Source organism: Lycium barbarum, chromosome 6 (assembly GCF_019175385.1).
Source record: "Lycium barbarum isolate Lr01 chromosome 6, ASM1917538v2, whole genome shotgun sequence".
NCBI classification, from domain to species: domain Eukaryota; kingdom Viridiplantae; phylum Streptophyta; class Magnoliopsida; order Solanales; family Solanaceae; genus Lycium; species Lycium barbarum.
Genome location: NC_083342.1, coordinates 26,576,999 through 26,602,533, shown reverse-complemented (window position 1 = coordinate 26,602,533; position 25,535 = coordinate 26,576,999). Strand labels below are relative to the sequence as shown.

The following is a 25,535-nucleotide window of genomic DNA, read 5'->3' as shown; positions in this document are numbered from 1 at the left end:
GCCATATACATAGTGTATGGGGAAAATTATATTCCCCTGCTTCAAGTCTGGAGAAGTAGAGATCTCTCTCAAGTCACGATATATGCTCGCAAGGACTGGGACTGCCAAAGAGAATTTCTCTCCATGAGCCATCAAGCTCGCCACTTTAAGAACGCTAGCACGCACATAGTCAATTGTCTTATGGGGGAGAACAAACTTGCAAAGCCAACATGTTAGGAAAGCCGACAAATTTGTCTCATCTCTAAGTGAATCTTCCACTCCTAGCTCGACGAAGAGGGCATGTTCCTCATCGGTTCGTGGTAAGTAATTCATGTCAATATGCCCGGAAGGATTGTGATTCAATCTTGGCTTCGTTGCACGACCCTTTGACGCCTTTTGCGGAGGCTCCGCATACCTGCTTGGTCCCCTAAACCAAAATTTCACCCAATCATGGATGGACACCTCATGACGGTCGCCTTCGGTAAGTTTGTAAAAGGCTGAAAACAAGTATAGACAGCTCTTGGGGAGCCATGGTTTCCCCTGATTATCCATTTGCGTCAATTCTTTCGCCGAAGGAACAACTTCATCATAAAAAGATCCGTGAATGGGAAGTCCTGCAATTGTTCGTAAGTCCCAAAGTGAGATAGACATCTCCCCAACGAAAGTGAAAAGCGTATTGGTAGACGGACGCCAAAGCTCACAAAAAGCATGCAGTACGTTGTCATCATAATCATATGTAAACAAAGAAGCGTAGATGGCATCGTAAACTTTGACACACTCCAAGACTTCCTTATAGCGAGGAAGCACATCTTCCACCCACTCCCAGTAGCCGGGTGTGTAGCAAACTTTGCCAAAACCAGAAGGCGGGACACTCCAGTTGTTGAAACATCCATTAGGATGAGAAGATTCGGTGGGTGCGACTTCTCGATGAATTGCGGACTTCAACAGAGGGACGTCCATAACAGTGGTCTTGCCTGAGAAGTTGCTCATGACGTCTTTGGTCTCCTTTTTAGACCATTCAGCAAGATGAAGCGTAGAAAACTCTCCGTCAAGTGAAAAGGCACCGATCACTGGAGGTTGAACCTCCAAGGCAAGGACTTTGGCGTTCGAATTTCGTTTGTCGCTCACTATCTCTAGATGAGGACGTGGCGTATCACGGTCATGAAAGTGCATCATCTTTGTTTAAATTTAAATCCGTACAGATGCGCCCAAAGACCTGCAAAAGAAATTAAAAAGGGACAGGTAAGTTTCGTAGAGCATGTCCAAAGCCAAGAAAGCAAAATCAGATTCCGTGGCTGATTAAAAAAAGTATACCTGAGCCACTATAGAAGCAATTTGATTGTGGTTTTCGTATATGACGTAGCTCTGTGAGTCTTCTTTCCGAAGCCGCAAACCGTTCGTGATTGCGATGTTCCTAAGTCAAGATATAAGATTTTTCATCAGGACGCGCAAGACTAATAAACCAGCGAATCAGAATTCAAGGTCTGATTCTCGATCAATATCTGAGAAAATATAGAAATAATTTGGTCGCGGTTTCAGCGTACGATGTATCTCTACGAGTCTAGTTTCCGAAACATCAAGCGGATCATGATTTCGACGTTCCTACATCGAGATATGAATTTTCTGCCATAGACATGTAGAGCTGTGAAGAAAGTGACGAAAATTCATATTGAAAGAAATTACCTGACGGAGATGACTTCAAAACTAGCTCGACGATGCCACAAATTGACGTTCGACTACCGTGAGAATGTGGGTATTTATAGATGTCAAAAGCTAGTCAAAAAAAAAAAAATCCTACATGGACTACACAAAGAAATCCTTGTTCTAGTTGGAATCAAATTATAGAAAGTTTAAGAGTATATGTGGCGGTTAAATTCTATAAATGGAAGTGACTACTTTCCACGTGAATGTGAGGGTAACCTATGCAGTACTAGCACCTCCTTACAACGTTTAATAGTATCATTCTCAAAGGGTTGTATATTTCCTAAGTACATAGTCTGTACGTCTGGAAAGTGTTAGTACATGGAAAATACTTACGTATGGAAAGCTACTGATTTCTCCTAATATGAAAGTGTTTGCATATGGAAAATACTTATGTATGGAAAGTCACTGTTCTCTCCTAGTGAGATTAGGCTTGCTTATGGCGGTGGTAAAAATCCGCTTGCGACACAATTGAAGAGCTTGAGCACAATTATTTTCTGTCAGATTTCAAATATTTTGCGGGAAATCAACTATATGGAGGTAAATAAAAAAAATAAAAAAAAACGTTTGCTTCATGAATGCTCCAAGTCTCATCTCTAAAAGTCCTGACAAGTCATGCACCTCAACAAGCCTTGAAGCAGGGGGCATTTGTAGACACTGAAATTTAGTCAGACTTAAATCCACAAATTAATTTGGACCGTATTCTAAATTTGAGATGTGTTGGTCCAAACAAATATTATGAGCTAACATAATCGGATTTATTACTTAAGTCCAACATGTATGGATTTAATTGAAAGACCAATTCAATTGGGCTAGTCTATCTTGTCGGCCTTCACATGATGAGCCCGCTCTATTAGCCCAAGGTCCACGCCACGTGTCAAATGATGTGGCGCGCCAAGTCAAGTCAAGGACCAATAAAATCATGTCACGTGCATAAGTGACGCAGCATGTCAAGTCAATAGAAGAACCAATCAAATGTCGCCAAGTGTTCAAATGACATGGTTTAACCAATCATATACAAACCCTAGCTCTCCCCTGCAACTATAACTAGGGGTCTTCACAAAGCCAAAAAGGAGAAGAAAAATACATAGAGAAGCTCTCAGCCGCAAGTCTTCCGCATACTAAGAAGTCTTCGCTCCAAGTGGTGAGCCGCAAGTTTCCATACCTCTACGTTTGTGATTAAAGCTCGGCTCTGCATTCGTAGTGAAATATCAACAACAAGTGACCTGTCCATTCAAGAACAAGCAAAGCCCTTGATTGACGGCCGTATCGTGAGGAGAAGAATCAGAGGATTACATCTTGTTATTTAAGATTTCATAAAGATTGTAACCCCCGCACAAATTCTTAAAATCAAATATTATTCTTTGTCGCTATTTTTCTTGTCTTGATTATTATTTTCAGGAACGAAAGATTAGTCGTTACAATGTCATCTCTAAAGACTTATTTCAGCACGTAATTTGACTTCAAATTCAAATACTAATAGGTAAAGTTCTAGATATTAGTAATGTGCTTTTAGGTTTATAGTTTTAGTATGTCTCACTACAAGAAAAAATATATTTGGCAACAAAAAATTTTTTGTTGCCATAAATTGATTATTGTTGCAAAAAGTACTTTTGGCAACAAAAAAATATATTTTGTTGCATGAACTTTTCCCAACGGCTGTTATTGCAACAACGTGAAACAACTTTTTTTTTTGTTGCCAAAAGTACTTTTTGCAATAATAATCAATACTATGGCAACAAAATTAAATTCTTTGGCAACAAAAAAAATCATTTGCCAACAATAAAACTAAGTTGTTGCCAAATATAAAAATATTTGTTGTGATTTCTATATTTTTTTGTAGTGTCTCTTTAGTTTTACAATAATCCTAACTTGTGCAAACGTAATTGCTCAAATCTTTTGCTATAATAAAAGGATTATATGTCATCTCTAAAGACTTATTTCAGCACGTAATTTGACTTCAAATTCAAATATTAATAGGTAAAATTTTAGATATTAGTAACGTGCTTTTAGGTTTATAGTTTTAGATTTTTTGGTTTAAGAAGTATATCCAAAAGAAATAGGATTTTAGTTTATTAAGGGTATAAAATTCGTTCAATATTTAAAGGATATTTTGGTCAACCAACATTTGTATTCATGCTTTTATAATAATATAGACATAGATAGATAAGACAAAATTTAAAAAAATACCAAAAATAATGAGAGATTGTTAGGAGTCCGGAGCCAAAATGGCTTATTTTTGCAGCCATAAGCCCAAAATAGTATGCTTTTTTTTTTAGACCAAAATGGGTATTTCGTTAGATAACCAACGAAATACCCACACAACACTGTTCCGGTGCCGAATGATTACTTGCATTTCGCTACACATGTAACGAAATGCAACAAATTATTATTATTATTATTTTGCATTTCGTTGTGCAATTCACGAAATAGGTTTTTTTTTTTTTTTTTTTTTTTTGCAATTCGTGAAATTAATGAAAGAAACTTTTTTTTTTTTTTGTATTTCGTGTATTAATGAAGGAAACTGATTTATTTATTTATTTATTTGCATTTCATAATTTAATGAACGAAATAGGTTTTTTTTTGTTTTTTTTTTGGGTATTTCATGAATAAAAAAACGAAATAGGAAATTATAATTATTTATTTTTTTTTGCATTTCATTTATTAAAAAACGAAATATGAAAAAAAAAATTCGTTCATATCAAAACGAAATTGGAATATATATATATATATATATATATATATATATATATATATATATATATATATATATATATATATATATATATATATTTGCATTTCGTTGGTATATCAACGAAATAGTTTTTTTTTAAATTGGAAAATATATATATATATATATTTATTTATTTTTTATTTTTTTTCTATAACGCAGTAAAATAGTACCAATTTTTTTTTTCTATAACGCAGTAAAATACTGCGTTATAGAAACAGTACCAAAAAAAAAAAATTGGGCCAACTTTATTTTTTGCAACACTTAGTGTTTTTTTCCATACTTTGACCAATCATTAATCGTGTGTCAAGACTCCGAAACGTCAATATTTTATATAAAACCTGATATTTTTTTCTGCGTACAATAATGTAAGCCCAATACATCAAGGATACGTAGACGTTCGGATCGTCATTTTAGGTGTTGAAAAGGTGTCCGAAGTAAGTTTTGTTTGAAAAAACTTAGTGTTTGACTATAAGGTTATTTTAGTCAACTTTATATGTCGAGAAAATTAGTCAGCTTTATTTTCAAAAATTGAAACAGCAGAAGTGAAATTGACATTCACAGTTACATTACCCCGAGATTTTTACGTTGAAATCTATTGCGTATCATCATCTTATAAGTAAATAAAACTGAAAATTTCACGCCAATTTGGGGGAAAATCGAAATTGAATGGGATAAAAGGCGTTTTTTTTTTAAAATCGGCTCAGCCAAACCGCCTTGTGGCAATTTGTCCGCATAGATCTCGAAAAAATACGCAAGTTCAAAAACAAAACGCGTAAAACGGACGTCCGAGCGCAAATTTATGACCATCTAAAGTTTGACGACTTTACAACTAGTTTTTCTCCCTATATTTTTTAGAATTATATTTATATTCAAAATAAAGTTATGTCTTGACTTTACAACTATTTTTTTTTTCATTTATTAAAAAACGAAATAAGATTATTATTTTTTATTTTGTTCATCTAAAAAAGAAATATGAAAATAATTTTTTTTGTATTTTTGTATTTCGTTTATATAAAAAAATAGGAAAATAATTTTATTTTCATTTCGTTTATATAAAAACGAAATAGGAATACACACACACACACACACACACACACACACATATATATATATATATATATATATATATATATATTATTTCATTCATATACCAATGAAATAGGATAAATATTTTTTTTTTTTGTATTTCATTTTTATAAAAACGAAATTGGATTTTTTGTTTTTTATATATAAATATATATATATATATATATATATATATATTGTTGGTATATAAACAAAAAAAAAAATTATTTTCCTATTTCGTTTTTATATAAATGAAATACAAAAAAAAAAAAATATATATATATATATATATATATATATATATATATATATATATATATATATATATATATATATATATATATATATATATATATATATATGTATGTATGTATGTATGTATGTATTCCTATTTCGTTTTTATATAAATGAAATGAAAATAAAATTATTTTCCAATTTTTTTATATAAACGAAATACAAAAATACAAAAAAAATTATTTTCATATTTCGTTTTTTAATAAACGAAATACAAAAAAAAATTACTATTTCGTAGATATACCAACGAAATGCAAATATATATATATATATATATATATATATATATATATATATATATATATATATATATATATATATATATATATATATATATATATATTCCAATTTCGTTTTTATGTGAACGAAATTAATTTTTTTTTATCCTATTTCGTTTTTTAATACACGAAATGCAAAAAAAAAAAAAAAAAAATCAGTTTCGTTCATATTTGTTGATTAATTCACGAAATACAAAAAAATAAAAATAATAATAAACCTATTTCGTTGATTAACTCACGAAATGGAAAAAAAAAATATATTTGTTGCATTTCGCTACAAGTGTAGCGAAATGCAACAAAATATTACGGCTATGAACAGTGCGTTGTGTGGGTATTTCGTTGGATAACCAACGAAATACCCATTGTGGTATAAAAAAAAAAGGCAGCCTATTTTGGTCTAATGGCTGCAAAAATAAGTCATTTTGGCTCCGGACTCAGATTGTTAGGTTGTCATGGTATGTTATGGAACTTTTTAGGACAAGATCTTTGGAGAATTATCACAAAATTAATTACTGTTCTCTTTCTTGTAATTAAGGTCATAAATGCTACTTTTTTGTGTAAGGTTAAGTGTTTGCTTCCACTCTTCGGCTTATCTTACCCTTGACTTACGGAATGAGGTGACCTAAATTTTAGGTAAGTGTGAAATCTACAACATCAATTGTTGAAAAAAGTGAAGCCTTCAAATAATTTAGCTTGGTGATTTGCCTATATATATATTGGGAGATGAGTGCATGAGTTTCATATAACTATTTTTTTCAATATCACTTTTTGTCTAGTGCATGAGATTAGTTAGATATTAACCATCGCATCATCAAGTCTTTTACAACTATATTTAGCTTCCTAATTCTCGATTACCCCCATGGAATTGTCTAATATTGAACCTTTTCTAGAAGGCAAGACTATTTTCATTACTGGTGCCACTGGTTTCCTTGCAAAGAGTACTCTCGCTCTCTCTCTCTCCCTCTCTCTCTCTCTCTATATATATATAGCATATTTGCCAAGTTTATGAAAGGCCGAAAGTGCTTTTTTATTTTAAATAACACACTTATTTTAACGAATGAAAGTGTGTTGCCACGTTTTTGGCGAAGAAAATGTGCTTTTGAGTTGTATTAGAAGCTGTTTTACAGTTTTGAAACTGTTTATCAATTCTTAGCAAAAGCTGAAAAAAGTAGTTTTTCTAAATAATTCATAGTTATCAAATTAAAATTAGCAGTAAAATAGTTGTTTTGCAGTTTTTAAAAATATTAATCAAACACAAATTACTAACAAAAACACTTCTTGAATAATTGATTGATAATGCAAAGAACTAGCTGTGATTATGCTATCAAGAGATTTTTAGTATACTATTAGCTAGTTCATTTATTTGAACTTTGAAGAAATTGCTTATATGTGTCATTTAATTTGTTTTTCTTATATGTAGTTCTCGTAGAGAAAATACTTCGGATTCAACCAAATGTGAGAAAGTTGTTCCTTTTGGTAAGAGCTTCAGACACAAAATCAGCCAGAAAACGTTTTAATGATGAGGTAAAGCTATACTGTTTTTTGTTTTTAATTATTCAATTACTCTAGATCCATTTTTTTTAAATTATCATTCGATGTTCGATATGCGCTTTAAAGTTTGACTAATCAAAATATGCGCCGAGAAATCACATTTTGAAAGTAAACCACTTTGTACCAAAAGAGACTCTGTTCCCGATGTCGAATTTTCATTTAATTTGAACAAAAGTCCCTTCGGATAAAAAAGAGTGTTCACTTAATCTTTTGTTCTTGGATCAAAAAGAGTGTCCACTTATCAAATCAAGAAAGAATTAACCTTATTTTTTCAGATTTACCCCTATTAAGTGTTATGTGATCAAATCTCAATACCTATTTAATTAGGAGCATTTTAGTTAAATTACCTATTTTTTCTAGAAGTTAGTATTTTCTTAAGGGGTGTGCAAATGGCTAAGTGGACACTCTTTTTTATCGGAAGGGACTACTATATTGGAAAATATTTTGTAGTCAGATCTATTTCTTTATTATTTGTCCCAATAATGTCATACTTTTGGTGAAATGGAAGTTTTTGGCTATGTTTACCCAATACCTTTTCGTTACTTTGTCCTTTTTGGGTTTAAAATATACTCTCTCTATCCCAATTTATGTGACACCATTTTCTTTTTGGTCTGTCCCAAAAACATTTTATCTTTCCATATTTAGAAACAATTTTATAAGGCTTGTTTTGGACCACACATTTCAAAAGTCTTCCATTCTTTCTTAAATTTCATGTCAAGTCAAATGGTGCTACATAAATTAGAACCGATGGAGCAGTAATATATAATAGTATGCATCATAACAAAAAATACGTAATTCTTGCTTGAAATTTGTCCTTGAACACTAAACTGTTCGTAATTTTTTTTAAATAAAAACACTTCCTAATTTGTCTACTCCAACTGCTTTGTGAACCCGCATTGAAGGAACTTCCAGTTACGAAAAGTTTCCTCATTATTTTTTTACTTCTTTCGGGTTAAAAAGAGTGTCCAGTTAGCCTTTATTTTTTGGTTAAAAAAGAGTGTTCACTTACAAATCAAGAGAGAGTTAATTTTATTTTTTAAGATTTATCCTTATTAAGTGTTACATGATCACCAAATCCCAATACCTATTTAATTAGAGTTAGTTTAATTAAATTACCTATTTTTGCCAAAAAATTAATATTTTCTTAAGGGGTGTGCAAATGGCTAAGTGAACACTCTTTTTAAATCGGAGGGAGTATTATAAAGGGGCCTAGTGTCCGACTTTTATTCAAAACCCTTTGAAACTATATTAGAGTTTTTTCTCTAGGAAGAAAAGATCACTATTGTGGTAGGGGCTTAGACCTAAACCCTTACCTATCAATTAAAATCAGGCAATTAGCAGGAATGCCCCTTATTCGGGGTGGTCTTTAATTTTTGCCCCTCAAATTGCTGGTCTTTAATTTTTGTCCTTCGCCAGAATACCCTGAGGTTCTGAGTTCGAACCCCAGCTCAGGCATAAAAAAAAAAAAAAATCGCAAGGCAAGACTTTTGGAAAAGTCTGCCTTATGCGGCATAGGTTGCCTTAAGGCATAACTAAACTTCTGCCGGATCCGGCAGAGTTTACCTTATAAGGCAGACTTTTAGTTATGCCTTAAGACAACCTATGCCGCATAAGGCAGACTTTTCCCAAAGCCTTGCCTTGCGATTTTTTTTTTTTGACCGGGCGGAGGTTCGAACCCAGAACTTCGGGATATTTTCGGCCACTTTTTTAAGTGAAGAGCAAAAATTAAAGACCAGCAATTTGAGGGACAAAAATTAAAGATCACCCCAAAAGAAGGTCAATCCGCGCAAAAAAAAAAAAATGATTAACATCACGAAAGTGAACACGGGAACATAATATCTTAACTATAATAGAGTTTTGTAACAAAGAAAAGACAATTATGGTGGTTGGTTTAGGCCTAGAACCTTACCTATCATTTATCAATTAACATGAGGGGGCAACTTAAATGACCCATGTTTGGGGCATTGGAACAAAAGTAACCACCAAAAACAAAAAGTAACAATAGTACCTTCTGCGCACAAATTTTGTGCGAATAGGGGTTAGTTTTATTTTCCCCATAATATATATAATTTTAAAATTTTGAAATTCATGTTTTTTTCATACTTTGATCAAAGATTAGTCATGTCTTAAAACTTCGGAATATCAATATTTTATATAGAACCTGATATCTTTTTCTGCGAACAATAATGTAGGCTTAATACATCAAGTATACCGAAACGTTTGGATCGTCGTTTTAAGGGTTGTAAAGTGCCCCGAAATAAGTTTTGTTTGGAAACTTGTTATCGTTAGGTTTAAGTATTTTATTTTATAAGGTTTTGATTTAAGCGTTTTATTATTTATTTATTTCGAATATGTCGAGATTTTTTTCATAATTAATTTAGGACATCATATGAGTTACTAATAAACGATAATAAAGACTAAGATAACTAATTATCGTTAAGAAATAATACCAAAAAATATAATATTAACATGATATAATTTTATGTTAATATTATTAATATTATATATTTTATAATACCAAAAAAATATAATATTAACATAATTTGTTAATATAAAATATATAATATTATGTTTATATAGAATATATAATATTAATAATATTAACAAATATAATATTAATAATATTAACATAAAAAGACTAACAAATAATTTTAGTTTTAGTTATTAGAAAAATATAATATATAAACGTGAATTTGTGCGCAATATAAAATAGTAAGTTCTGGATCAAACATTCAATCTCTTTCTATTTGCTTTAAGAAAGAATGACGTTTCCTCTTATATTTCACAAGTTATATACTTCACCCCTTTTTCCTTTTCCATACGTAGGCATTTTGTTGATTGCGCACTAAAATGCATTATGTTAATTAATATATGATCTTATGTTAATTTATATTTTTAACATAATGCATTTTATGTTAATTAATACATTATCTTGCATTTTATGTTAATAATATTTTTTTGATATTATTTTTTCAAGATAATTAGTTATCTTAGTCTTTATTATCGTTTATTAATAACTCGTGCGACGTCCTAAATTAATTATGAAAAAAATCTCAACATATTCGAAATAAAGTAATGCCTTGACTAAATAATAAAACACTTGAATCAAAACCTTATAAAATAAAATACTTAAATCTAACGATAACAAGTTTCTAAACAAAACTTACTTCGGGGCACTTTACAACCCCTAAAACGACCATCCAAACGTTTCGGTATACTTGATGTATTGAGCCTACATAATTGTTCACAGAAAAAAATATTAGGTTCTATATAAAATATTGATATTCCGAAGCTTTGAGACATGACTAATCTTTGGTCAAAATATTAAAAAAACGTGAATTTTAAAACTTTGAAATTATACAAAATATAAGGAAAGTGAAACTATACCTTATTGCGCACAAAATTAGTGCGCAATAGATATTGCGCACAAAATTTGTGTGCAAAAGATACTATTGTTACTTTTTGTTTTGGGTGGTTACTTTTGTTCCAACGCCCCAAACATGGGTCATATAAGTTGCGCGCTCCAATTAACATCCAAAAAGTGAATACATGGAGACGGAAATATAATAACTATACTAGAGCTTTTCCTTTTCTGGAAAAAGGAAAAGATCATTATTGCGGTGGGGGTTTAGACCTAGACCCTTATCGGTTAATTAACATCCAAAAATTGAACACATGGAAACGGGACCATAATCATGTCTTAGTTATATATTAGAGTTTTTCTTTTTTTTTAAATATGTGGGGGGGTTTAGACCTACACAGTTAGACTCTTACATGTCAATTAATATTCAAAAAGTTAACACATACGGACGGGGACATAATGCCTTAACTATATATTAGAGTTGAGTAAATGGACCAAAAGAAGTTACAATAACCGAAGTCATTGTATAATATGGGAGGTGTGTTTCTCTTTTGCCACATCTTGTATTTAATGGATGTTAGATATTTTATTTTTTCCTGTTATAGCAAAACAACTTGGCCTTTTGTTCTCTCTCTATCTCTCTTAAAACTAACCCAAATACTCCTAAATACAAAATATTTACCTGCCCGATGCCCCTCCTAAACGACGTATCTCCTCGCCCAAAACCCTTTCTCCATGATATCATCGCCGTATATCGTGATGGTATCATGAAGGACTAAAAATCCCTTCTCTTAGTCCTCCATGATACCATCTCAGTATAATTATATACTATGACGGTACCCATGGTCCTGAGGAGTGTCTCATTGAAGGACTGAAGCAGTCCTCCATGATACCATTACAATATATGTATATAAGATAGTGGTATCATAGAGGTTTTTTTCAAGAAAGGTATGTCTTTTTGAATAAATGAACATCATCACCCAAAATACCATCTCAGTATATTATATATCATGATGGTATCATGGAGGACTAAGAGAAGAATTGAAGCAGTCTTCAATGATATCATCTCAGTATGTTTATATACCATGGTGGTATCATAATTTGGGGGACATCTCGGGTAAATAGTTTTGATTTTTTCTGGGGGTATGAAAGTAATGGGGATATTAGCAGATAATTATTTTGGTTTTAGGAGGCGTGCGCGTTCTTTCCCCATTTTTTTACTCGACATATTGTATCTTTACCTGGGCTTTACAGAAATATTATTAATGTTGTTTCTGTATATGATCTTACGAAGTTTATGGATATATATCAGTTCATTTTCTCACACATAAGTGGTAGTATTTGAAGAAATAATTTAAATAGCCGTTCATTCAATTATTTAAACTAAAATAGTGGGGATATATAACCTGTATAATTCATCTATAATATATATATAATCGTGTATAATTAGTGTTTAATCTATTATTCTTGTTAAGAAAAGTAAACAGTTAATCCGACTCGATATTTGTGTAGAGATCCCTAAGTATTTATTATTAAGAGTTTAACTCCTCTATATTGATAGTATAACTTTTTTACGTTATCATATTATTTAAGAAATAATTATATATAACTATATCTAATAAGTTAAACTAGCTAGTAAACCTGAAAAATAAGGCAGACAATATTGGAAATGTCTGGGAGTACAAGCAAGGGTGGAGCTAGGGGATCCAACCGGGTTCATCCAGACCCCCTTCGCCGGAAAATTATGTATATAGAAGGTTAAAATTATTTTTTATCTATATATCATAGATGTTGAATCTCCTTGGCTTCACCATCTGTTTACTTCTTTGTACTTTAAATCCCTTAGTGAAAAATTTGGCTCCGGTGATAATATATTGCAAGTTTTCACAGGTTATGCAGACTGAACTGTTTAGTGTTCTAAGAGAAAAAATAGGTGCAAATAACCTAATCTCTCTGGTAGAAGAGAAGGTATTTCCAGTCGCTGGTGACATTTCATTTGAGGATTTTGGGATTGAAAACTTAGAGATGAAAGATAAAATGTCAAAAGAAATTGACATAATAATAAATTCAGCTGCAACTACTAGATTTGATGAGAGGTATGCAGGATATATCTTATTTAATTCTAATGCAAGACATTAATTTGATTTATATCCTGTATTCTTAACTAACAATTTCCTTTTTTTTTTCTCATCGTAGATATGATATTGCCTTGAATATCAATGTCCTAGGTGCCGTTAACGTCCTCAAGTTTGCTAAAAGAAGTGAAAATGTGAAGATTATTGTTCATGTGTCCACTGGTCAGTTTTTATAGATCTTAACAAGGGTCCTTCCTTCTGTTATTTGTATTTGGAAAAAAAAAAATGTGATTCTTCTTTCATGTACTCCTGTCCCAAATTTTGTGGTGTATTTTACTTTTTAGTTTGTTAAAAAAAAAAAAAAAAAAAAAGAGAGAATGTCATCAGCAGCGGAGCTAGAGGCGAAAGGGTTCATCGGAACCTCCTCAACTGAAAAATCATATTGTATACGTGTGGTCTTTTTTTTTTTTTTTTTATAAATAGTAGATGTTTAGTCCAGAAAGGGAGCCTTGGCGTAACTGGTAAAGTTGCTATCATGCGAAGTGTAAGGGTAAGGCTGCATACAGTAGACCCTTGTGAGCCCGGTCCTTCCCCGGACCCCGCGCATAGCGGGAGCTTAGTGCGCTGGGTTATCCTTAGTAGATGTTGAGTCCCATTGATGGAAATCCTGCTTCCACCACTGAATGTCATATCCTTACTTAGAAATAATTTAATTTTGACTTCTCATTTTATCCTCAATGAGATGAATTACGGTCACATAATTGTTTATGGTTTGTTTTAGACTATAAATTTCAAAGGTCTTTTTTCTTCAAAATTCAAGTCCAGTCAAACAGTGCCACATAAAATGTAATGGAGGAAGTATATATGTATTATTATTATTATTATTATTGCTAAGGTTTCTTGAAGATCTCTTGTCAAATTAATTAGCTATTTCTTTGCCTGTCACATGCAGCTTATGTTTGTGGGGGAAGGGGAAGGAATTATACCAGAGAAATCATTCATTTTGGGTGAGACACTCAACAAAAACTCAAAACTAGACATTGATGTGGAGAAGAAAGTCATAGAGGACAAACTCAAAGAACTTGAAGCTCAAAGCCTGACATCAAAGGAAGTAACAGTGGCCATGAGAGACCTAGGCATTCAAAGGTTGCAAAAAGGGCCAATTCGCTTATTTTATGTGATACTTTCTTTTGATTAATCAGTTTCAAAACAAATGACACATTTTTATATTTAAAAATAATTTAACTTTAAATTTTTCATTTTTTTCCTTAGTGATATGTTATTTCAGCCACACAAATGTCATGACATATTTTAAAACCCTACAAGTTCAAAAAGTTTTTCTATCTTTCTCTAAAAACTCTGTGCCAGTAAAAAATATTCACATAAAATGAAACGGAGGAAGTAGTTTCTTATAAATTATTTTAATTACTTTAACATAGCGTATGTATTTATCTTTTAGGGCAAATTCGCATGGGTGGCCAAACACATATTCCTTCACAAAAGCAATGGGAGAAACACTTTTAGGACACTTGAAAGAGAATTTACAGCTTGTCATCATACGTCCAACAATTATCACTAGCACTTATAAAGAGCCATTTCCGGGATGGATTGAAGGAGTCAAGTAAGTGAATCACCATTGTACTTAAGTTCATTCTTATTTTTATTTTTGTTAAAGAGAATTGATTTCTCTTTTATAATTGTCGATAAAAAAAAGGAGTTGTAAATGAAGAAATCTGATCTAGAAGATGAAATCCATATCTGCTATTAGCTTGAGAGAGAATGTGCAAAAATGAGAAATGATTTCATATGATAGGAGTTAGTTACAAGGAGATATATATACAGGAATATACAGCTGTATACAGCTGTCATATACTGCTTCCACTAACTACTACTTGCCACATCATCAACTAACTCTAACTAACTTGACTAATTCTCAACTAACTATTTCGGATATAATTAGGTAAGACTAGGTACAAGCTAACATTGTGGAATCTAATCCTACTAACTAATTCCATCATCTGCAATACTCCTCCTCAAACTAGGTGTACTGAAAATGTTCAGGACTCCTAGTTTGGACAGTAATGTGTCGTGTTGAATCTTCCCAAGTGCCTTGGTCAACAGATCAGCCTGCTAGTCCTTGGTATTGATGTAGATGGTTTGTATCAAGCCACTAGTCACCTTCTCTCTAATGAAGTGGCAATCAATTTCTATATGCTTAGTTCTTTCATGGAAGACTGGATTGGCAGCAATTTGTATTGCTGCCTTACTATCACAGAATATGGCAACAGGCCTTTCAATTGTGATCCTTAGCTCCTTGAACAAGTTAGTAGTCCAAACCACTTCTGCTGTTAGAGCTGCTAAGCTTCTGTATTCAGCTTCTGCTGAGCTCTTTGAAATAGTGGCCTGCTTCTTAGACTTCCAAGAAATGAGGGAATCGCCTAGTTTCAATAGGTAACCCGTAACTGACCTTCTTGTGTTGGGGCATGCAGCCCAATCTGCATCACAAAACCCTGTGACTCTTCTTAGAGGACATCAGCAATCCCAGGCCAGGTTTATTTTTAATGTATCTAAGCACTCTCAAGGTTGCATCCCAATGTTGAACTTTGGGCTTCTGTAGGAATTAGCTCAAAGTTTGGACAGTGTAGGCAATGTCAGGACTGGTTATGGTCAGGTACAACAACTTGCCAACCAGTCTTTGATACTTGAGAATTTCAACAAACAGCTCATCATCATCATGATCAGTTGTGGTCAGTTTCACATTTCACTCAAGTGGTGTCAAGGTTTTCCTTCCTGCTGCCAAGCCAACTGCAAAAATGAGTTCTAGTGCATACTTTCTCTGGTTCATCAGGATTCCTTTCTTTGACCTGCTAAATTCAATCCCAAGAAAAAACCTGAGCTGCCCAAGTCTTTGATTTTGAAGTTGTGGTGCAACACACTTTTTGTCTCCTGGATTAGTGTTTGATCATTCCCAGTGATGATCAAGTCATCTACATATACCAAGATCATCACCACACTACTTCCCTTTCTTTTTGTGAAAAGGGAATAGTCAAAGTGGCTTTGCTCATAACCAGAATTCACTAGAGCTTCAGTCAATTTGAAGTTCCATTGCCTGGAAGCTTGCTTTAGTCCATAGAGGGACTTGACAAGCTTGCAAACCACAGGCTGCTGCTTCTCCTGAACATGCCGTCCTTGAGGCAATTCCATAAACACCTCCTCAGAGAGATCACCTTGCAGGAATGCATTGTAGACATCCATCTGATATATGTCCCAATTTTCAGCTGCTGCAAGTGCAATGATGATTCTGACTGTAACCATCTTTACAACTGGTGAGAAAGTCTCTTGGTAGTCTATCCCTGCAGTCTGGTTATAGCCTTTGGCAACCAGCCTTGCTTTGTACCTCTCAATCTCACCATTAGCTTGGTATTTGATCTTAAACACCCATTTGCATCCAATGGGAAACTTGCCATGAGGCAAAGGCATGAGCTGCCATGTACCATTGTCCTGCAAGGCTTGCAGTTCCTCTTACATGGCCAAGATCCATTTGTTGTCTTTGACAGCCTCTTCATAGGTCTTAGGTTCCAAGGCAACTGAAGTTTTACACAGGTAAGCTTGGTAGGATGGTGAAAGTTGATCATAAGACACATAATTGGCCATAGAGTGGGACTGATGTCTGTCAGAACTCCTGCTAGTGGTAATATAGTCCTTATGCCAGATTGGGGGATGAACAGATCTTGTGGACTTTCTAATGATATGAGGAGGAACCACATGGTCAATCTCAGTAGTAACATCAGGTGAATCAACAGTAATTTGATCAGGAAGTGCATCATCTGCAATAGTGTCATCATGGCTTGATTCCATCCCTTCAGTAGGCATAGAGTCATCTGCAGTATGATCATCAGACTGATCATGTGTAGTCACTTGTGGTTGTGCAGTAGATAAAGGTAACTGTTCACCCTGCAGGTTAGTGAAAGGGAACACATGTTCCTTAAAAATAACATCTCTACTTACTAAGAACTTCTTGTCTTGCAAGTCATAGAGTAGGTAACCCTTCTGTTTCATAGAGTAACCCATGAGAACACAAGCAGTTGCTCTTGGGGAGAATTTGTCATGTTTAATAACTTTGGTTGCATAGCATAGGCAACCTATTGTTCTAAGGTGATCAAGTTTGGGTTTATGTTTGTGAAAGACTTCAAATGGAGACTTACCTTTCAGCACAGTTGTAGGCAACTTATTTATTAAGTACACTGCTGATAAAACACATTCACCCCAAAACCTTATAGGAATTTCACCTTGAAACCTGATAGCTCTAGTAACTTCCAAGATATGCCTGTGTTTCCTCTCCACCACTCCATTCTGTTGAGGAGTGTGTGGACAGCTACTTTGGTGTATTATACCCAAGGATTCAAACAACATTTTACATTCTTGGTTAAAAAACTCACCACCATTATCTGATCTCAACATCTTAACAGAACAAGAGAACTGAGTTTTCACCATAAAAAAAAATCTCAATACAGTAATAACATCTGTTTTTAACCTGAGCAGATACAACCATGTCATCCTTGAACAGTCATCAACAAGAGTCAAAAAATACCTATATCCATTATGAGTGGCAACCTTGTATGGCCCCCAGACATCTAGATGAATCATATCAAATACATGCTTACTTCTTGTAGAACTTATAGGAAAAGCAAGTCTAGTCTGTTTAGCTAGGGGACAGACTATACATTCATCACTAGCAACATTATTATGTTTACTACTTGCTAATGATAGTTTTCTGAGCACATTTATTGAAGGATGCCCCAGTCTTCTGTGCCAGATGACTTCATCCACTTTATTAGTCTCTACTGCTAGCAACTTGACCTCCTCATTCATCAGTGATTTAGAAGCATGTTCCACCAATAGATATAAACCTCCAGACTCTTTACCAATCCCCTTGACTCTCCCAGTTGAGAGGTCCTGAAAGACACAGAACTCAGGGAAAAAGTTGACAGAACACTTCAGTTGTCTAGTGAGTTGTGATACAGATAATAAGTCATACTTGAAGTTAGGCACAACCAACACATCTCCCAAAATTTCCCCTGTGTTCCATCTATAGCTACCAATACTAGTTATTATAGTGCATTGTCCATTAGGTAAGTAAACTTTGTTTCTACTTCCCTCAGCCACTTTTGATACATTTAACAATTTATTTATGTTAGAAGTAATATGTTTGGTAGCTCCTGAGTCCACTATCCATCTCTTATTATTAGTATGTGTTGCAAGGGCTATTTCATTGCCAATCTCATTACTACTTTATGCTACAAAGGCAGCAGTATTGGTACCTGTCATGTTAACTGTCATGTCACCTGCTGTTTCATGAGCTCCATCTTTGCTCAGCAAATTCAGTATCTGATTGTACTGTTCCTTTGTGAAAGCAGGTCCTGGTGCAAATTGATAGTCAGCATCTTGTCCCTGTACAGATCTTGCAACTGCACCAAATGGATCATTGTCTTCAACTGCATTTGCCATTCTAGTGTTGCCCCCTCCATTTCCTGATCTCCTCTTGTATTTGAGATCAGATGGATAACCAATGACTTTGTAGCATGTTTCCTTAGTGTGTCCTTTCTTTCTACACACTTCACACTGTAAGTTGAAATTTCTCCCTTGCTTATAAAATACTGGTTTTCCTGCATGACTTCCTGTATAGTTTCCTGCATAAAGTGTTGTTGAAGGCTCACTTATATATGCATGTGCCTTTCCTGCATTCTTTGCACCATATGAGCTAGCTGACTGATGTTCATTCACATGTCCCTTCCCTTTACTAGCATACAAAGTTGTTGAAGAAGATTCTCCCATATCTCCTCCTGAATATGAACCAGCTATGATTTTTTTACTTTCATCAGCCATGATCATTGAGTAAGCCTTGTTGACTGATAGTAAAGGGATCATCATTAGTATTTGACTACGTGCTTGATTATATGATTCATTGAGTCCCATCAGAAATGCATACAGTCTCATATACTCCAAATGTCCTGCATAATCTCTAGAGTTGGGACAACCACATGAGGGAGGTGCAATCAATGCATCAAACTCAGCCCAAAGCAATCTCAACCTTGTGAAATAAGCTGAAACAGATAAAGTTCCTTGTGCAATTGTGCATATCTCTCTATGCAACTGGTAACCTCTAGATCCATCAACTTTGTCGAACCTCTCCTTTAGATCTGCCCACACAGTTGCTGCATCTGATGCATACATGATCCCACTCATGAGTTCCGTTGAAACTGAATGAACAATCCATGATAGGACAAAAGCATTACATTTCTCCCATTGTTCTTCCAAATCACTACTGTAATCACTCTTTTTGCAAGTTCCTTTGACAAATCCAATTTTGCTCTTAGCTCTCAGATTGACCAGCATCGATCTGCTCCATATTGTATAGTTTTCAACTCCTGTGAGCAGAATCGTGGTCAAAGGTATCCCTGGAGTGTCAGAATTATGGAGGTGAAGAGGATGATTACGTTGCTTCTCTACATCATCCATTGTATCTGTGCTCACCATTGTTCTTCACAGTTTCTGAACACACAAATACACAAACTGTAACTGATCGAATCTGCTTGAATCACTGATTGATTCGCAGCTCTGATACCATGAAGAAATCTGATTTAGAAGATGAAATCCATATCTGCTATTAGCTTGAGAGAGAATGTGTAGAAATGAGAAATGATTTCATATGATAGGAGTTAGTTACAAGGAGATATATATACAGGAATATACAGCTGTATACAGCTGTCATATACTGCTTCCACTAACTACTACTTGCCACATCATCAACTAACTCTAACTAACTTGATTAATTCTCAACTAACTATTCCGGATATAATTAGGTAAGACTAGGTACAAGCTAACATTGTGGAATCTAATCCTACTAACTAATTCCATCATCTGCAATAGTAAATTTAATTGAATTTTTAGAAGTCTTTTCATTTGTTACTCAAATTCTTGAGATAATAAAAATAAAAATAGTGGAATCCCATAATAAAGTTATTGAAGAAGCAAGATATGACGCTCGAAAATCATAATAGGATTAAGCCTTTAAGCATGCAAATGATCGTTTGCTGTCAATTGAAGAAGTGACTCATCTCTCTTATATATTTGTATTGAATTAATTTTCCAATTGCAGAACAGTGGATGCCTTTATTTTGGCATATGGTAAAGGAAAAATGAAGTTCTGCTTAGGTGACCCAAATTCAAATGTTGACGTGGTATGTGCTCCCTGTACTAAGTTCACTTTATGGTACGATCTGTTTTAAATTACGTGACACTATTTTTTTATCAGTTTGTTTTAAAAAAAGAGTGACACATTTTTTATTTGAAAATAATTAATATTACACTTTCTATTTTATTCTTAATGAGAAGTTTTTTCTTAAACTCTATATCAATTCAAACTATATGTCACATAAATTGGAACGAAGATAGTTCATCTCTCCTAAGAAACGAAGAATGGAACCTGGTTAAGTTATAAATACGGTCACTATCAGGTTGCTTTTGTTTATTGTAATAGGTAACTTGTCTTATTTTTAAAATTATAAATCTCAAACTTTAAGAGGACTTTACATAGATAAGCTTTTTTCTAAAAATTCTTAATTTTACCTTTTTACCAAGTAAAAGTTAAGAATTTTTCACCTTTTCCAATATCTACAGATTCCAGGTGATATGGTGGTGAATTCAACCCTTGCAGCAATTATAGCACATATTAGAAAGCAATATTCTTCACAAGAATTAATATATCACATCAGTTCTTCGGGAAGAAATCCCCTAAAATCTTCTGATACTCGATTGTTCATGTTTCATTACTTCACCAAAAATCCATGGATCAACAAAGATGGGGACATCATTAAAGTGGGGATGCCTACACTACTTAGCAGCATGGATAGCTTTCGAAAATACATTTCAACCTATTATTGGCCTTTGTTAAAGGTTTGTTTTCAATACAACATTTTATTAAATCTTCACATGATTTTCTGTGGCTAATCTTAGGTAATTAAAAGTAACCAACTTACTAGCTGTAACAACCCACGAAGTGCTGGCGGTTTGAGCTCGAAATGGGATTTCCCGTGAAAATTATCTTTTGCAAATTTCATACCGGAATAAAGGAAAGTTAGAGGTAGCCTGTTTGGCCAAGTTTCTAAATTCAGTTTATTTTGAAAAGTGCTTTTAAAAAGAATTTTTGACAAAAAAATAGTTTGTGTTTGACCAATTAATTAAAAAAACACTTTTGAGCAACAATTAGTCTTTGACCAAGCTTTTAAAAGTGCTTCTAAGTACATTTTTTTCAAAAGTGATTTTGGGCAAAAACTATTTTTTTTAGCTTCTGAAAAACAGCTTATGCTATTCCCCAGAAGCACATTTTTCCTCAAAAACTTGGCCAAACACCTCACTTTTTATAATAAGCACTTATTGGAAAAAATAAGTTGGGGAAAAATAAGCTTGGCCAAACAGGCTATTCCATGTTGTAAAAAAGTGAATTCAGGAGTTTTCACTCCCTGTAACTGAATGACAGTGGCTAATTTTTTTACATTTTTTTGTGCGGAGTGCCCTTCAAATGCACCGGTCTTTAATTTTTGCCCCTCAAATTGTTCCTCTTTAATTTTTGCCCTTCGCCTAAAACTCTTAGGTTCCGGGTTCGAACCCCCGCTCAGTCAAAATTTAAAAAAATTCACCAGGTACAACTTGGATTTGCAAGGCAGAGTTTTGCCTGCGAAACTCTACCTTAAAGCAGAATTTTGCCTTCAAAACTTTGCCTTAAGGTAGAATTTCGCAAGCATTAAGGCAGAATTTTGAAGGCAAAGGCAGAGTTTTGCCCAGGCAGAATTCTGCTTGAAGCAGGCAAAATTCTACTTGCAGGCCTAACTTTGGCCCGAATGGCCTAAGTTTGCCATAAAACTCTGCCTTGCGATTTTTTTTTTTTTTTTAACTGAGCCGAGTTCGAACCCAAATCTCATGGTATTAGGCAAAAGGCAAAATTTAAAGACCACCAATTTGAGGGCCAAAAATTAAAGACCACCCCAAAATAAGGGTATTCCCACGAATTGCCCCTTTTTTTTTTAAAAGGCTGAAAAGTGGCTAGTGGACACTATAATTATTGGACCTTTTGAGTTAAATTAAAGCCCAAGGAAGCATATTCAGGAGGCCCCAGAGGTTGGGTCAGATTGGACAGTGTTTTTGGTAGCTGAGCTTGGGTTATGGCAAACAAATACATGTAGAAATAATACCCATCGGCCACTTTCCGGCCATGTCTTCGGAAAACATCTATCGTCATGGGCTTCGAATCCACAAGTGAACTCTAAGATAATTGTAAAATTTGAAATTTCATGCCAAAGACAAATTTTCAATTATAAGAGTAGAAAAGTGGCTATTTGCGAATTTATCCCAAATACATCCGAGTTCATAAACTAGGCTAATATGAGTTTACAGTTTGTAATTAGTTAGTAATAGAGTTATTATCAAAGTGTTAAGTAAATTAGGACTCATTATTGATAAAAGCCTTAAATGTTTGCTATATTCTTTTATACACTTTTGAATGACACTAACTTGTACTTAATTTCTAATGTCTTAGATACTAGAGTTGGCAAATCTATTATCATGGCGTCGTTTTGACAAAATCTACAATGATTTGAAAAGGAAGATTGATATGGCTATACGTTTTTTCTGAACTCTACAAACCTTACTTGGTTTTCCATGGAAGGTATGTGAATCTTGATTTTTTTTTATCTCTTTCCCTATTACTTTCGTTTCAACTTATGTGACACACTTTCCTTTTTATTCAATTTAGAAAAGAATAATACATTTTTAAGATTAAGAGTGACAATCGTAGCCCATGAAATTAATTTGATACGCTCAAGTTAATGACCCGCTCATTTTTATACTCTTAACCCACTTCATTCAGCCCATTTAAAACTGGGTTGATTTTGGCTAAACATATAACCTAGATTGATCCATGAACTTATTTTGTTTGATATGTTATATATAGTCATAATAAAGGAAAAAAATGTTTATTTAGTTTTGTTTGGTAATTTAATAAATTATAATAAAACAAACAAAAGATTAAAATTTTGGGTTTGTTGGGTTATAACTTATCTCAACCCAAGTGAACTTTCGGCAGGTCAAGACCCGACTATTTATTAACTCAACTCATTTTAATCCGTCCAAATTTCACCTTCCTACCCATTTGACACACTTCTTTAAGATCACAAATTTCAAAAAAAAAAAATCTTAACTTCGTGCCGATTTAAAAATATGTCAGATACACGGAAAGAGTAATTCTATCTAGTGGTTTATGCATCATTAAAAACAACTCTGACTAATAAATTACACTAATTAGTTCTAAACTATACTAAGCTTTTTCTTTTTTTCATGTCAGCTTTGATGATGCTAACACAGAGAGGTTGAGAATTGCAATGAAAGAATGCAACATGAATGATATGCTCAACTTTGATCCAAGTTGCATCAAATGGGAAGATTACTTCATGAAGACTCACCTTCCTGGAGCTGTGAAACACATATTCTAGGGATCAATTATTTTTTAAGATTCATGTCTTAATTAATTAGTTCTTCTTCAGCATATCATATAAGAATGACGTCCTGTTTTCAATAGAATAATGTTTTTTTTAAAAGTAGTGTGTGTTTTTTCCATTATTTTCATTCTTAAAAATGTTTGGCTAGGAGACAACTATATAGATGGTTATGTATTAGATCGACTCAATTAGTCCAGTAGTTAGAAGTTGTTTAGGACTCCTATATCTATTAGTTGGTAGTTGAGTTTATGTTGAACACTACTTATTATTTGTACTCTATATATTGATGTACCAGTGCATGTAAATCAATGAATAAAACCAAGCTATTATATTCTCCAAAGCATAGTCTAATATGGTATCAGAGCCAACCGTGTGTTTTCTTAGGTTATAGTCCGATGCACCATGGTTAAAGATGCCTTGATACATGTTCTGGCAGGCTCTACATTGCTAGGCATGTTCGATTCGATAAATCCCGATTTCCGTTTGCAACCACGTCCATTCTTGGACCTCCACCTCCAATCCATGTGTCACCTTGGGCATCCTCCCCTATTACTCTACCACACTTATCTTCCTACGAGTCCCACGCCATTTTACCTTCTTCGAATCCCGACAGTTTCCAAACAACTATAGACTCCGAGTCGTCGCCTCCTCACCATCCTCCTTTGTCGAGTCCAACCTCTCGCCCCATTAATCCTCCACATACTTCTCCCATGACCTGCTCTATTCCCCCTACTCCAGTCCATATGGACCCTCCCACACAGCCTTCCATTTTGGTTCAACACCGCGAGTCCAGCCGTTCCATTAATTCTAATAATCCAGCCGAACGAACCCATGCAATGCATCTACGTCCAGCTTCAAAACGAAAGCCTACGTCTCACCTTGTGTCCAAATCTGCCCCAGTTCTTGATATCCCTCCATCAATTGAGCCTACAAGCTTCACCGAGGCCTCCAAATTTCAAGAATGGCTCACTGCTATGTCGGATGAGATGACAGCCTTGCTCAAAAATCAAACATGGTCGTTGGTTTCTTTTAATTCCTCAATGAACATTTTAGGATGCAAATGGGTCTTTCGCATAAAACGGAACTCTGTTGGAGCCATTAAGCGTTATAAAGCTCGGTTAGTTGCCAAGGGATTTCATCAGGTTGAGGGCCAGGATTATCATGAAACATTCAGTCCGGTTGAAAAATCGACCACCATTCGAATAATCTTGTCTCTTGCGGTAACATATGGCCGGCCACTGTGTCAATTGGACGTTCAAAATGCCTTTTTACATGGTGAGCTACACGAAGATGTCTACATGGCTCAACCCCCAGGATTTTCTCATCCTCAGTTCCCTACTCATGTATGCAAGCTTCACAAATCTTTTTACGGCCTTAAGCAAGGTCCACGAGCATGGTACAACAAGCTTCATCAATTTCTCATTACTGCTGGCTTCACCACCTCAAAAACGGATGTCTCTTTATTCATCTATTCTCATGCCAATATTGTTTCCTATCTATTGGTGTATGTTGACGACATTGTTCTTACAGGGAATAATACTTCCTTTCTTAATTCATTTGTTCAAGTACTTGGCAGCACCTTCTCAATCCGAGACCTCGGACCGTTGCATTACTTCCTTGGTATTCAGGTGTACCGTAGTAGTGTCGATCTCTCACTGTCTCAATCTCAATATATTCAAGGCTTACTCTCCAAAGCTGGTATGAGTCACTGTAAACCGCTAACACCCCCATGGCAACCACTGTGAAGCTTCATAAGGGTGACAGCTCTCCGTTTGATGATCCAACCCTCTACAGGCAGATAGTTGGAGCACTCCAGTACCTCACCCTCACGTGACTGGATATATCATTTATGGTGAACAAAGTGTGCCAATATATGCACAATCCATCAGTGAATCAATGGGCTGCCGTAAAGCGAATCCTTCGCTACCTTCAGCACACTAAATC

General features: G+C 34.2%; 1 pseudogene; it reads left to right on the top strand.

Moving 5' to 3' along the window:
• Positions 1 to 6,805: 6,805 nt before the first annotated feature.
• On the top strand, positions 6,806 to 23,931 carry LOC132643660 (fatty acyl-CoA reductase 3-like; annotated as a pseudogene).
• The last annotated feature ends 1,604 nt before the right edge of the window (positions 23,932 to 25,535 follow it).